The following is a 14,320-nucleotide window of genomic DNA, read 5'->3' as shown; positions in this document are numbered from 1 at the left end:
TCCATTTTCCTTTCTTATTTTGCTTATTTGTGCTCTTTCTTTTTTCTCCTTTGTGAGTTTGGCCAGAGGATTGTTGATTTTATTTACTTTTTAAAAAAAACAGCTTTTGGTTTGATTGATTTTTTTCTATTGTTTTTTAATCTCTATTTTATTTATTTCCTCTCTGATCTTTAGTATTTCCTTCCTTCTGCTAACTTTTGGGGTTTTTTTGCTCTTTTTTTTCTAATTCTTTTAACTGATGGGTTAGACTGTTTGAGATTGTTCTTTTATGAGGAAGGCCTATATCGCTATAAACTTCCCTCTTAATGCTGCCTTTGCTGCGTCCCATAAAGTTTGTGTGGTTGTGTTTTCATTTTCATTTGTCTCAAGGTATTTTTTAATTTCAACTTTGATTTCATCATTGACCCTTTGGTTTTTTAATAGCATGTTATTTAATCTCTATGCTTTCCTTTTTTTCTCCTTTGTTTCTCTGTAGTTGATTTCTAGTTTCATGGCATTGTGGTCAGTAAAGATGCTTGAGACAATTTCTATCTTGTTAAAATTGTTGAGGCTTCTTTTGTGCCCAAGTACATGATCAATCCTAGAAAATGTTCCATGTGCACTTGAAAAGAATGTAAATCCTATTTTTTGGGGAAGTAATGCTCTGAAAATATCCACTAAATCTGTTTTCTATTGTATCATTTAATTTCTCTGTTGTGTTATTTATTTTCTGTCTGGAAGATCTGTCTAGTGATGTTAATGCGATGTTAAAATCTCTGACAATGATTGTATTCCCATCAATATCCCCTTTATCTCTGTTAGTAATTGTTCTATGTACTTAGGTGCTCCTATATTGGGTGCATATATATTAACGAGTGTAATATCCTCATCTTGTATTACTCCTTTAATCATTATAAGATGCCCTTCTTTATCTTTCTTTATGGCCTTTGTTTTAAAGTCTATTTTGTCTGAAATCAGTATTGCTACACCTGCTGTGCCAGTCTCTTTCGGTTACAGTTTCATCTTGCTTCTCGGTCCAACACACCCAAGCGAAAACAATGAGGCAGAAGCAAAAAACAGATACTAGTTGTCACTGATTTAGAAGAAAAAGAAGCTTGTTTCTAAGGTAAACTTCAGAACCCTATTCTGCCGCGTTTCTGCATTCTGACCTCAGAGGCTCAGTTCTTTCCACTGAGCAAATGATCAAGAAATCAGTTAGATGGGATTTCCTGTGAGCTGTAGATACATTTTACTTCAACATTTTGGGTAAAAAAGACCCATTATCATTTATTTGCCTCTCAGTCTTACTCTCTTGATCTGATCCAAACCTTGGTATGGAAAAGAGTCATCCAGTGAATCAGTTGGTGTTCTTTGGTTGCAAGTAACAGAAATTTCTCTGGTTACTATAAGCAGCAAGGATTTGGGCAGCTCTCAGAACCAGAGGGAAGCCTAGATGTCAGGGACAGGCAGCTCTAGGGGGGAATAATTTTTTAATAATTTTTAAATAAGTTTTTAATAAGTAGGAGGAGTTAATTTTTTTCTCTCTACACTCAGTGTTGTAATCTCTTCAAATCCCAAGATTAAAATATACCTATAGTAGTCAGAATTCTAAGATGGGCTGTATGATGTCCCACCAATTAAGTATTAGTTGGTGTTCTCCAGAGAAATGCAATTGATAGGACATATGAATATATAAACACTATGTATGTGAGATAAATATACATATATATAATATAGTGTCTGATGTTTTCATCATAAGCATCTTTGTCATAGACATTTTTGCCACAAACATCTACATCACCAAACTAATTGGCTGTTAGGCAATTTTGCCATAAAAGATAAAATAACTGATTGGATTTCACTTCTCCATTGATGTGATACTCCTGTTTTTATATCACATAAGTCTTAGCCCTTCCACTGGTTGTACCGTGATGAGTGGATATGGTGGTCTTAAAATATTGGGTGAGAGCAACTATGGATATGGACGTGACAGAAAATACAGCGATAAAACCTACTGGAAACGTGAAATAAGAGACTGTTGAGTATGATTGCACACTACGAGGAAATGATAATTTGTCAGTTTGAAATCCTTTGGTGATTTGAAGGCCCAGAGTTGAACCCTCATTTCTTGTAGACCTTTGGAATGTCTGTCAATGGATGTGGGACAATGTGCCAAGAACAAACAACAGTTTAGAGGCTTTCACAAGGCAATACAGAGCTCCATTTACAGATATGCACCGTAGTGATACCTCTCTTAATGAAGGAAGAAATTTAACAAAAAAGAATAAGTGCTATGCTAAATGAGGAGACAAATCAACAAGCAAAAAAAAAAAAGTATGAAGTACTATGAAGAAAAGACTTGGAAGGCAAATGCTTAGGTATACCGACATGATAAAATAAGTTACTTGAGTTGTATTGCCACAAATCTACACACATGTTAAATGTATTCAAATATTTTATATTTTGCAATCGAGTCGTTTTAATTTTGTTATTCATTTCTCATGTTTCATGGCTCTGTCCTTTTGAGTGTTCCTTTAAACATTTTTTTTTTGTGGTTTTATTTTTTTATGGCAGAACTGCCTTATGGCCAGTTAGTTACGTGGTGAAAATGTAAAGTCTTTTCAACTTTGTTATTTATTTTTTTCATGGTTCATTATGTCTTTTTTAATTCCCCTCATTTACTTTTTTGTTATTTTATCTTCTATGGTATAATTTTCTTACAGCCAATTAGTTATGTGGTGAAAATATTTGTAGCAAAACTGCTTGCAGCAAAGATACCTACAGCAAAGATACTTACAGCAAAAATACCCAGAATCTATCTATCTATCTATGTATATATATATATACACACATACACAAAGAGATTTATTATGAGAGATTGGGTCACATGATTGGGAAGCTGAGAAGTCACACCGTCTGCTATTTGCAAGCTGGAATCTCCAGAAAGTCAGTGATGCGATTCTAGTCCAAACTCAAAGTCTTAAAAACCAGGAGCACCCATATCCCAGCTCAAGACAGAGACCAAATTCACCCCTCCTCAGCCTTTTTGTTCTATTCAGGCACTCAGCAGGTTGCATGATGCCTGCTTGCAGTGAGGTGGGAAGCCCCATAAAAAAGACTGGCAGGACCCCCAGGCAGGGCCACTACTCTCCTGCCAGCACCATCTGGTTCCCTGGCCCAGTGGCTTTATCTCACTTTTTACCTCTGAAACAGCTAACTTCTAGGAAAGTGGAGCTCACTCCTGATTGGTCCATTTTCCTCACTCTTGATTGGTTATTTCTCTCCCCCCCGATTGTCCATTTCTACAAGCCTGTTCCTAATTAGTCAACTTTTGTTATACTTTATTTGCATATGATGTTGCAAAGTGTAAACTGGCAGCCTATAAAAGCCTGTGTAAACCTACAGACGGGGTCTAGAGCTTGGAGTGTTAACTCCTCTGGTCCCGCTGGCATAATAAACCTGAGTTCTCCAACTCTCGGAGTGCTGCTTGGTCTCTTGCCCGGATCCAGGTTGTTGTCACAACTGAGCTGTAACATGGACCTGTAACACTGAGCTGTAACACGTTTTTCTGCAACAGCAGTGATGAGAGCCATCTTCTTTACTCAGTCTACCATGCAAGTGCTAATCTCTCCTGGAAATACTGTCACAGTGACACCCACAGGTAATGTTCCGCCAGCTCTCTGTGCATCCCTTAGCACGGTCAAGTGGACACAAAAATTTTGCCATCACACCCTGGTCTACAAACCTATGTTATCCTCTCCCCTTGAGTGTGGGTGAGATTATGAATATGATGAGACGTTACTACCAGGATCAGATGGCTAATCAGTTGACTTTAAGTTCATCAGAGGAGAGGAGTCTCCTAGGCTTTGTCTGATCAAATCAACGAGCTCTTCAAAGACGGCTGAGCCCTCTCTGGAGTGAGACATTTGATGGGAAAGAGAGTCTCTTGCTGACGTTGAAGCTGAAAACTGCCTTGGACATGGCCACATGGCGGGGAGCTGTGGGTTCCTCCAGGAGCTGAGAGTGACACTGAGGAATAGCCCGCCAGAAAGCGGGTCCTCAGTCCTGTGGCTGCAAGGAGCTGAGTTCTGCCGTCAAGCCACGTCGGAAGAGGACCAAAGCCTCCCTGCAGCCCCAGCCAACACCTTGATTTCAGCCTGCGGGAGCCCAGGGAGCTTATTTAGCCACACTGTGTCTGGGCTGTTGAGGTAATAATTGGATATTGTTTTAAGCATCTCAGTCAGTGGTCATTTGTTATGGGGCAATAGAAAATAAACGTATACCATCTACATGCTGATGGCTCTGCAATTTATATTTCTGGTCCAGCTCTTTCTCCTGAACTTCAGTCTGACATCCAGCCACCTATGGAGCATCTCTACTTGGACGTCTAATAGACCTGGCACATTTAACATGTCCCCAGTGGGGCTCCCCATCTTCCCTTCTCCCAGCTCAGTTTCCCTGTACCCATTTTATGAAAAAATGACAACTCAATTCTTACCATTGTTTAACTTACAAACTTTGATCCGTGTTTTACAGTCAATCCATCAGTTTGAAACTTTTGACTCAAGTTTCAAAATAGTTCCAGAATTGACCACTTCTCACTAATGCATTTGCTATCACTTTGTGCCGTGCCATCAGTGTGTTAGAAGCTAGTGCCATAGCTTCTAGCTGGCCTCCCAGATTTCTTCCGGGCGCTGTTACAGTCTATTTTTAACATACCAACCTGAGTGGTGTTGCTAAAGGAAAGATCGGGTCACTCATCTGCTTAGAACCTTCCACGGCTCCACGCTAGGCTGAGTGATTAGTCCCGACTCCCTGTCTCTTTTGCCATATGAAGTCGCAGTTGCCCTCACTCCAGGAGAAGTACTCTGCCCCGCTCTTTGACTTGGGCTTGGCCACGGACTTGCTCTGGGCAAGTAGACAGAAGCGAGGAGCGGTGTGCAGAAGCAACAGTCGCCATGTGTTTGCACTTGCTCTCCGTACCCTGCTTTCTCTGTGAGAACACTTCGTGGCTAGTCCAGTTGTTCAGAAAGGATGAGGGACACTTGGAGTAGACACAGGCTCCCCCTGCCACTTCGTGCGGTCCGGGTGAGCCCAGCCTAGACTGGGCTGGTTCTCAGCTGACCAGTGGGCAAGTGATCGAATTAATTAAATGCTTAAAGCATGTCACTGAGGGTCTGGTTGTTTCTTTCCATACACAGCTGGTTGAGAGGCTCAGGAGCAAAGCCAAAGTACGTCCAATGGTACACGGTACAAGGCTCTGCTCGTTCTGTCCCCGTGGTAGCTCTGACCTCTTCCCTGCAGCTAACGCGCTGCACTCCAGGTGCCCTGGTCCTTGAGCTGGCCAAGCTCACTTCCACCCAGGCCTGTGCATTTATTTCCTTTGAGAGCTAGTCTTCTGGTTGGCTCCGCCACTGCCTTGGGGTTTTCTCTCAAATGTCTGCTTGCTATTGCAACCTTACTCATTTTCCCTCCCTGCCTCCCTTCCTCTGTCTATTTTTCTTACAGTGCTTTTTATTTATTTTTTAGAGTGCTTATCGCACTGCTACGTATTTTATTCATTTAGTTTTTAATGGTTGACACCTTCCCCCAGCCTCCGCCACCTAGAATGTAAGCATCATAAGAGTAGGGAGTTTGGTCTGATTTGTTCACTCCCAAATCCCTAGTTCCTGGAATGGTGCTCAGTGACTGAATAAATGCTGGCATAAATGAATTAATTTCTCATCGTTTGAACAGGGAGCCACTTTTTTCTTCCTCATTCTGTATCATCTGCGGAAGAACCAATGTCTCAAGGAAGGATTACATCAGGCTTGGATCTCAGTTTTACTCCTAGGCCAGGGCAGAGCAAGACACCTTTATTCATAAGTCCCTCCAATAGGGAGGGGGGGTTCCCACAAACAACTGGGTATAACCTAAAGCAGGGGGAGGGGATACAGGAAACCGGATACCAGACAGTGGTCATTTACGCCAGGCTTGAGTTAACTGTCTCCGTCCTCATACCGTGTTCTAGAGCTTCCATCTCAGTGCCTGCGGCTCACATTTTGAGAAACATCAGATGCAGTATGACACATTGGGAAAGTCCTTTGAAAATCTCAAAGAAAGATGGGGAAATTGAGTCTGTTCTCCATGTGCAAGGGGAGGAGGGAACCCCATCTGAAGCCCTTGGATGAAGGAAGCCCTGGGGACCTGGGCTGGGAACCCACTCAGAATAGGGGGGATCCCCAGGGATTTCCAAGCCTTTCCTGGCTGTGGGCATCAGGAGCCGTACTGGAGCCCTTCACCCCCACTCTGATCTTTTCTCCACCAGAGCCACCTTCCCAGGCCCCAGAGGTCCTGTGGACCTCAGCTCTTACTTTCTGGTTAGCAGGGAAGGGGTGAAAGGTGGCTTCCACCTGGCACCAGGGACGTGGGTTGGGACATGTATTCTTGCTGTGCCGAGTTGGACTCCCAGCAGCACTTCCTGCCATTGCCCCTCATGTGCAGGTTGCTGTGACAGCCCTGCGCTTCAGCTATGCCAAGCACGTGACGGTCTTCTGTGGATCAGCTCCAGGACCCGACCACGACGTGTGGAAAAGAGCATTCTGAGTGACAGAACACCAAGCATCTGACCTGCTTTTGGAAAACAGGTTGTTTGTAAGTTGGAAACTACACTTTTAGGGAAGGAAAATGACAGTTGTTCTAGGTAAAGTGATGCAGTGTTTAACAGTTTGCTGAGATTGACTTCCTTACCGTTCTTCTTGCCATTTTGATGTAAACATCAACTTTGGATGTCAGTCATGAAGCTGGAATATGGTCTTTGATTTGCACAATAAGAAACTTTTGTCTCATATGTGCCATAAACTTTTTTTAAAAATTGAAGTGTAGTCAGCTTACAATGTTGTGTCGATTTCGTACAGCATCATGTTTCAGTCATATATGAGCATACATGTATTGTTTCATAGTCCATTATAGGTTACTACAAGATATTGAATATAGTTCCCTGTGCTATACAGTAGGAACTTGTTGTTTATATATTTTATATATAGTAGCTAGTATCTGCAAACCTCAAACTCCCAATTTACCCCTTCCCACCCCCTTTCCTCCTTGGTAACCATAAGTTTATTTTCTACGTCTGTGAGTCTGTTTCTGATTTGTAAATAAGTTTATTTGTGTCTTTTTTTTTAGACTCCACATATGGGTGATATCATATGGTATTTTTCTTTCTCTTTCTGGCTTACTTCACTTAGAATGACAATGTTCAGGTCCATCCATGTTGCTGTAAATGGCATTATTTTATTCTTTTTTATAGCTGAGTAGTATTCCATTGCATGTATATGTATATATGTATATGTGTGTGTATATCTCACATCTTCTTTACTCTGTCATCTGTCAATGGACATTTAGGTTGCTTCCATGTTGCCATAAAGTTACCAGTGTGCCTTTACCATGCCTTCATCATACAATTATCCATCTTCAACACTTTCTGTTCAATGGGAATAAATACACTTCTCATCCAGGTAGCTCATGGAAAAATTGATTAAGGAGGTGAAATTACATGAATAACTGTGAACTCTAGAGATCGTTGTTACGATCTGTTCATGTATTTAATAAAACGAGTATATGTATGTATATGCATGACTGGGACACTGTGCTGCACACCAGAGATTGACACATTGTAACTGACGGTACTTCAATTAAAAAACAACAACAAAACAAAAACAAAAACCTCCATTTCCTTAACCACAAAGTAAAAATATTCTATTTCCCAAGCCTGTGATGGCTCCAAGATGAGGCAGTAAGTAGAAAGCACTGATGCTTTTAGTGAATTCTGATCTTTTGTTGTTTGCTTTCATTTTTCGCTGGGCCGGGCAGGCCCCAGTGCCCACACTGTGATGGGCCCCTGAGGGCTTCACACAGTGACTTCCCTGCTTGATCCTTGCAGACATTCAGATCGGCTGCCCCCTAAAAATACCAAGCTGAGAGCAGGATCCTTAAAACAAAGTTCATTTATTTAGTCTACATGTTGATAATGTGTTTATCGACTTGTCATCTTACTTACTGTTACTAGTTTAAGGCATTTAATGTTTTACTTCTAATTTTAACAGCATAGCTATTTCTTTTACATATATACTTATTGAAATGTAGTCAGTTTACAATGTTGTGCCAATTTCTGGTGTACAGCACACAGTGCTTCAGTCATATAGGAACATACATATATTCATTTTCATATTCTTTGTCACCATAAGTTATTACAAGATATTGAATATAATTCCCTGTGCTATACAGTATAGCTCTTTCTAAGTCACGGAAATTAAGTTTGGAGGGTCAGAGTATTCAAATAATGATAACAAAGTACCAGCAGTGGTGGAACAATAGTAATAATAATAACAGTCATAGTAAACCTAGAAGTAGAGAATTTATTATGTGCTACAGACAGTGTCGTTCTGTTCCTTAAGCTTTCAAATCCGTTATTCTTCTCATGAGATTCTTCTAGGTTTTAAAGTCAGATGAATGTGGGTCTGAAGCCCACCTCTGCCTCTTAACTGGCTGTGTGATACCGGGCCAGTTACTTAACCTCTCTGCAAAGTGGGGCTAGCAATCCTTATCTCACAGGATCTTTGTGAACCTAAAGTTAAATGTAATGATGTATATAAAGGACGAGTATGAAGTCAAATACTTGTGTCTAATAATGCTATAAATTACATATTGCACGTAGCAAAGCTCCTTATCCGTGTGAACAATCAAAAAGGAGATGAACAAACATGGAAAACTGCTACCACTCAGGGCTCAAGGAGACAGACAACACACACGTTTTGATTTTGATTGATCATCACAACTTGCTAACTGTTAGTAATGAGTAGATCAGAGGACATGACAAGGACCCCGCCCTTAACTACATCCCCAACCTGCGACGGGCACACCATCAATTGTTGCCTCTCAGTACTTTATTACTTTCTCACTGAGGTTTCAGTCTTGTCTAGTTGTGCAAATACCATCCATAAAAAGCAGAGCTCATAGCGGGTGGTGGTTGGGAGGCAGGAAAGACACCCTTTAAAAAAATCTTTTGCCCAAGATAATTATAAACACTGCAGAATGTTGCAGGCCAATTAGCATCGTAATCTATGGGAGCAGAAGGCATAGTGATGATTTTCCCATAAGAGATGCATCTATTTTGGAATTCTCGGCAGTTTACTACTTTCTCTACCATGGGAGTCAACACAGTTTGGATTGACTGACTCATTGTCCCTGGAGTCTTTTCCTCTAAATTTTAAACCAAGAGGAAAAAAAAAAGAGGAGATAAGAAATGGTGGAAGAAATGCAAGGCCTGGAGGAAAAAGGAGGAGGAAAAAAAGGGAAATGAGAGAGAAAGAAGACCAGAGGGAGAGGTGGGGGAAGGAGAGCAAAGGAGGGAGGGAGAGAAGCTGGCGTCTGTTACGGAGGGTGAGAGGTGAAAATGTAGTATCTTACTTCCTTCCAAAGGAGTAAAATAAAAGTTGAAAATACTCTGATTATTTAAGCCTTATTGAAAACATTGGTTCAACATCTGAGGTTTTTTTTTTTAATCTGTCAGCATCTTATTAACCTAACTGCAAGCGTTGATTATTTACCGTGTGTCTAAGTTTGCTGGGCGCTGGGGTGACCGGCTGGGCTCATCACTGGATCCGTGTCTGCTCCCTCCGTGCCGGTGGTCTGGTTGGGGATTTAAAACAAGTAGGAAGCTAGATAGCCTCTAATCTAGAAGCAAAATTGACAGGAAGTTAGTTTGTTTTAGTTCCACAGGGTTCCAGAAGGAAAAAAGGACAGAGTGGCCCAGTTAAATGCCCTTGGGGAGTTCTTCAATCTGCCTTCTCTGGGAGGATCCTTGTGCACCTTAACGTCTTACGTTTCCCTCTGGCAGTAAAGAAACTGTCTCAGCCCGGGTTTCCTCAAGGGCAGAGGCTGCCTAAGCTCTGTGCAGGGAGTTGGTTAGGGAGTGTGAATACAGGCAGGAAAGAAAAAAGGGGAGTGAGGATGGAAGGAAGGAGAGGAAGCTGACGCAAACCTGTGTTACTGAGCCTGAGACATCACCATGCAGGGCACCTGGTGCCGGAAAATGAAAACAAATCATGGGACAGTAGGGCGAGAAGTTGAGGAAGGAGGAGTAGGATCTCAGGGGGCATCACTTCAGCCTGTGACGGGAGCCCTAGCAAAAGTGTCACAGGAATGTCCACCTAGAGGACAGACAAGGGAACGTTTCATCCACTGGCTCCTGAACCGCCTTGGTTAAGGGCGACCCCCAGGTAGATGGACTCCCCACCCCTCTGGGTTGCACGTAAGTGATTGCCGGGCAGTTCCCATGGGAGGGTCATGCTGAGGGTCAGAGACGCTCTGGGGTGGGAAGTGAGAGTCTCCTGGCAGTGGACCACGGTGAGGCATTGCTAACCAGCACCTGTGTCACCTGGTTAAAACCTGATGGAACTGGACCCTCCAGCATTGGCTGGAGGAAGTTGGGGAGGCCCAAAAAGATTCAGAAATGGCGCATAGGTACTGGCCCACCCAGACACCTGCTGAAACTTTAAAAATTCTTGTTATCTGCCAGCCCGTGGGGGTATTATTCGGCCGAATATTGGTAAACACAGGAACGCTTTCTTCGAACGGTAGGTGGAGGATTTGATCCAGCTTCAGGTATGGCTCTATTCAGGGACTCAAACAATGTTTCTTAAATCTCTCTTTGTCTCAGCTTCTGTCCCGCTTTGCTGTGTTTTGGTTTCATTTTCCAGCAGGCTCCTTCTCCATGTGGTGGGAAAGGTGAACCCTTGTAGCTTTCACTAGGTCACCTGTCCCACTCTTCCTTTTGCTCCCGGGCACACAGCTGGACTGTCTTCCCCAGGCTTGCTTGCAATTAGCTGAGACCTACGATGGGTTCTGGCTCATGGAAGAAGAGGGCAGAGCAGGCCATGCCTTCGTCCTCAGGAAACTTCACTGTCTTTTACTCTCATTGCCCAGTTGCCAGCAGTCTGCAGGGGACCCAGCGAGGACTGCACGGTCCTGGGGTGGAGGGAACCTGGGTTCCCGAAGTCACTGCCTAGAGGGCCACTTGCCAAGCGCCTGTGTTGGAGTGTCAGGTGAGTAAGAGGAACACTTCCGTTGTGTTGTAAGCCGTTGCATTTTGAAGTTGTCTGCGACTGCAGTGAGCCTGCCTACTGACACCCTCTCATCATCCCAGTGTCCCCATCAATGCTGGAAAAGAATTCTCGTGATCTCAGCTCAGGTTATTTGACAACACGCTGGACTCATCAGAGTTTCCAGGAATGGGGGAGGGCGGGTAGAGATGCTTGATCTACACCAGAAACACGTGGAATGGAAGAGAGAGAGAACGGGAAGAAGCAGCCCTGGCAGTTGCTCCGGGACCACGCACTAGCGCCTGAGCCGAGCCCTGGAGTGGCCCCTGGCCACGCCGCTCCCCTCCGCTAGGCTTTGGCGGCTTCCTCTGTACAACGCTAGAGTTGGGTTCGACGGTTTCTAATGCTTTTTTCAATTTTGAGCTTTTGGTAATAAAATGATGAAAAACGAAGCTGGGCAGATTCCGCTCTTTCCCATGTGGATGGAGTGACGCCACAGAGGGCCCTTCTGCTCCCGTAGGTTTACAAGTGTGGTGCGAATCTCCGGCTGCCGACACCGATCCCGCGAACTTCCTTCCACTGTGCTGGTCACCGCGGCGAGGGCTGTGGGTGCTGTGGATCCAGAGGGTGCGGGTCACCTCTGTGCGGCGAAGAAGGAAAAGAAAGACAGGCAGCTCTTCCACTGGTTCTGCACCGGCAGAGGCAGACAACCTGCGCATTCATCCGTCTCACGCGTGGGCAGAGGCGTTTGGGAAGAAGGAAGCAAGGATGTCCCAGAGGCAGAGCTGTTTCCCTTGTGGGTGATCTTTCTGCAGTCATGCCTCAGAGATCTGGATCTTTCTTCCTGAACAGCAGTATGATGCGGGAAATAATCATCCTGCCCCCTTGACAGGTCTTTAGTCAAGAAGGGGGTTGAGTGCAGAGTTAGAAATGGTAGCAGCGGGTCTGTTCAGTGGCTGGTAGCTACGTGCAGAGGCCACGTGGGAGGAACTGAGAACAGAGGGTTCTGGTGGGAAAATGCCAAAGCGAAGCGAGCATTTCCAGGAGGATGCAGAATGCTTGGAAGGTTGCAAGGCAGCGAGAAGTGGCGTTTATAGGGATTTGTGGGGAAAAGAGCAAAGGCCAAAAATTAACAGTAATAACCACAAGTTGAGTCACTTTGGAGGCATCCGTCAGTTCTCAGTCAGCTCCGTAAGAACATGTCAGACTGTAACAAAAGAGGGACAGGGGGAAAAGGAATCAGGGTAGACAGATCTGAGATGCAGATCCAGCTGGTCCTGGCTAGGTGACCTGCACCCTGCTTCCGAGGGGAGAGATCTGTGCAATAATAGAGCTGGTTATATTTTCAAAGTGAATTGTTTTCATTAGGCCTGTTAGTTTTTCTCACGTGAGTCCCTTTTGGGGGCAAATCCTTCTTAAGGACTCTAATTGGATATCTTTTTCTAAATGAGGGGTCCTACTTTGAATCTAAGCTTTGCACGTTAAAAAGACTAATAGTGTAGCGCTCAGACCTCTTGTCCTGAGGGACTAAGTCGTGTTCAGGGAGAGGGGTGTCCTGGAGAGGAGATCTTGCCTCACGTGCTGAAGTCAACAGCACACGGCTCAGTGTTCTGGGGGCAGGGTCAGTCTATGGAAACAGTTGCCATGGTGACAGATTTTATACAGGGACATCTGAGTTGGTGCGGGATGTGAAACCCAAAACGCGGGGAGACCTGCATTCACCAAAAACGTCTGACATTCCTTCCTTCCTTGAGCCAACAAGCATTTGTTGAGCATTTACTCTGTGCCTGTCGGGTCACTTGTCCCTGGGGTATAGCGGTAAGTAGCCACTCAAGCTGAATATCAGCCAGAAGACCACAGAGGAACGAGGAAAACTGAACACTGTCAGCCGGTGCTGAGGAAATAAACAGATCATTGAAATGGAGAGGGATTAGGGGCTGGTGGGGGGAGGATTTTGAGGTTAAACCTGACCACGGGCAAGGGACCAGCCATGCAAGGAGCAGAGTGTTTCTGACAGCGGGAAGAACACTTGCAAACGCCCCGAGGAAGCGAGGAGCTGGCGGGTTCTGTGACCTGAAAGGAGGCCAGGGTGACTACAGCACAATGAACAGGGTCAGAGAGACAGGAAGTGGACTGGTCATTTCGAGCTGAGTTTCTCAACCGCAGTGCTATTATTATCATTCAGGACCGGAAAACTCTCCGTTGTTGGAGGCTGTCCCGTGCATTCTGAGATGTTTTGCAGCATCCCTGGCCTCTGCTCACTGGATGCCGGTAGTACCCCCCAGCGACGGCAGCCAAAAATGCCTCCAGACGTTCCCGTCTGTGTCCCGGGGTGCTGAGAGCCAAAATGGAGGTGGGACACCAAGGAGGGCCACCAGGATGTGAAACAGGAGGGGAGCAAGTCTCTGTGATTTTATGTGTCTCCTGCCTGGGCCACGGGACCCAGATATTTGGTCAAATGTTATTCTAGATGTGTCTGTGAAGGTGTTTTTTAGATGAGATTAATATTTCAATCAGTAACCTTTGAGTAAAGCATGTGACTGTTACCTCCAAAATGTGGGTAAGCCTCATCCAATCGGCTGAAGATCCTAAGAAAGACTGACTTTGCCCTGAAAGAGGGCATCTTTGCGGCAGACTGCCTTTGGACTTGCACTGCAACATCAACTCTTCCCCGGGTCTGCGCGCCGATGGCGTTGCCCTGCAGATTTTGGACTCACCAGCCTACACGACCTCATTCGTATGCCCAGGGACTCCAGCATCTGACCACCGCCTGGGTAGGGACATGGTGGGGTTGGGGATGGAAGCAACAGTGCAGGTGACTGGAGCCCAACCAACAACTTTGAGAATAACACAGAGAACAAATGCTTTATTTAGGAAGGCAGAATTTGGTAGTGGGGCCAGAGCAGGGCAAGTGACATGGTTACAGAGGCCTCACTGAGAGCTGGTAAAAGATGATGACACTGAGGTGGGGCACAATAACTTGCCCATGGTGCGCAGGAGGTCACCCGTGCGGGCTCTCCTACTAATGGGCAGGTAGGATTTGGCGGAGGTTGGGGTGAGGGTTGGAGATAAGGTCAGAGGAGATGACAGTCAAGGAACTACAACCAATGCTGTCTTGTGACAATGTTTTAACTCCCAGGTGGATGAAGGGGAACTGGGGATGTAGATATATGAGAAATACCTCCATTTAGGTGCAACTTATTACCTGGTGGTCTCAAGATGGTGCACAGGTAAGAATGGACTGTTTGCAATCTGCTTCA

General features: G+C 44.6%; 1 long non-coding RNA gene across 3 annotated transcripts; it reads right to left on the bottom strand.

Moving 5' to 3' along the window:
* Positions 1-5,796: 5,796 nt before the first annotated feature.
* On the bottom strand, positions 5,797-12,657 carry LOC140696679 (uncharacterized). Of its 3 annotated transcripts, XR_012073194.1 has the most exons (5): positions 10,503-11,278; positions 10,001-10,169; positions 9,567-9,693; positions 6,333-6,588; positions 5,797-6,070 (listed from the first exon to the last, which is right to left on the bottom strand). It is a non-coding gene; the product is annotated as an uncharacterized lncRNA (long non-coding RNA). The 3 variants fall into 3 exon arrangements; XR_012073193.1 differs by lacking the exons at positions 10,001-10,169; positions 10,503-11,278 and adding an exon at positions 12,572-12,657; XR_012073195.1 differs by lacking the exon at positions 10,001-10,169.
* Positions 12,658-14,320: the final 1,663 nt, after the last annotated feature.

This window comes from Vicugna pacos, chromosome 5 (assembly GCF_048564905.1).
Source record: "Vicugna pacos chromosome 5, VicPac4, whole genome shotgun sequence".
NCBI lineage: Eukaryota > Metazoa > Chordata > Mammalia > Artiodactyla > Camelidae > Vicugna > Vicugna pacos.
Note: the sequence above shows the minus strand (reverse complement) of the source record. Positions and strands in the feature narration are given on the sequence as shown.